The sequence below is a fragment of the Arachis stenosperma genome, chromosome 4, assembly GCF_014773155.1.
Source record: "Arachis stenosperma cultivar V10309 chromosome 4, arast.V10309.gnm1.PFL2, whole genome shotgun sequence".
In the NCBI taxonomy this organism is placed as follows: Eukaryota; Viridiplantae; Streptophyta; class Magnoliopsida; order Fabales; family Fabaceae; genus Arachis; species Arachis stenosperma.
Window position 1 is genome coordinate 114,743,621 of NC_080380.1, and position 849 is coordinate 114,744,469.

At 42.2% G+C, this 849-nt stretch overlaps 1 non-coding gene across 1 annotated transcript; it reads left to right on the forward strand.

Annotated features, from left to right (window-relative positions):
* Window positions 1–222: 222 nt before the first annotated feature.
* LOC130977176 (small nucleolar RNA R71) lies at window positions 223–330 on the forward strand. The gene has a single exon (XR_009084881.1). It is a non-coding gene; the product is annotated as a small nucleolar RNA R71 (small nucleolar RNA).
* The last annotated feature ends 519 nt before the right edge of the window (window positions 331–849 follow it).

Here is an 849-nt window from a genome sequence, read left to right on the forward strand (position 1 = left end):
TGAAGCGTCCTTAGTACTGCCTGGTGCAGCTTGCATTCCATTGTTCACAGGATTTCTTTCAGAAGTGTACATGAATTGGTTATTTGCAACTATTTCAATGAGTTCTTGAGCTTCTGCAGGCGTCTTCTTCAGATGAAGAGATCCTCCAACAGAGCTGTCTAATGACATCTTGGACAGTTCAGACAGACCATCATAGAAGATACCTATGATGCTCCATTCATAAAGCATGTGAGAGGGACACTTTCTGATCAATTGTTTATATCTTTCCCAAGCTTCATAGAGGGATTCACCTTCCTTCTGTCTGAAGGTTTGGACTTCCACTCTAAGCTTACTCAATTTTTGAGGTGGAAGGAACTTTGCCAAGAAGGCATTGACTAGCTTTTTCCTAGAGTTCAGGCTTTCTTTAGGTTGTGAGTCCAACCATATCCTAGCTCTGTCTCTTACAGTAAAAGGGAATAGCATAAGTCTGTAGACTTCAAGGTCAACCCCATTGGTCTTGACAGTGTCACAGATTTGCAAGAATTTAGCTAAAAACTAATGAGGATCTTCCAATGGAAGTCCATGGAACTTGCAATTCTGTTGCATTAGAGAAACTAATTGAGGCTTAAGCTCAAAGTTGTTTGCTCCAATGGCAGGGATAGAGATGCTTCTCCCATAGAAGTCGGGAGTAGGTGCAGTAAAGTCACCCAGCACCTTCCTTGCATTGTTGGCATTGTTGTTGTTTTCGGCTGCCATGTCTTCTTCTTGTTTGAAGATTTCTGCTAGGTCCTCTTCAGAGAGTAGTGCTTTAACTTCTCTTAGCTTTCGCTTCAAGGTCCTTTCAGGTTCAGGGTTAGCCTCAACAAGAAT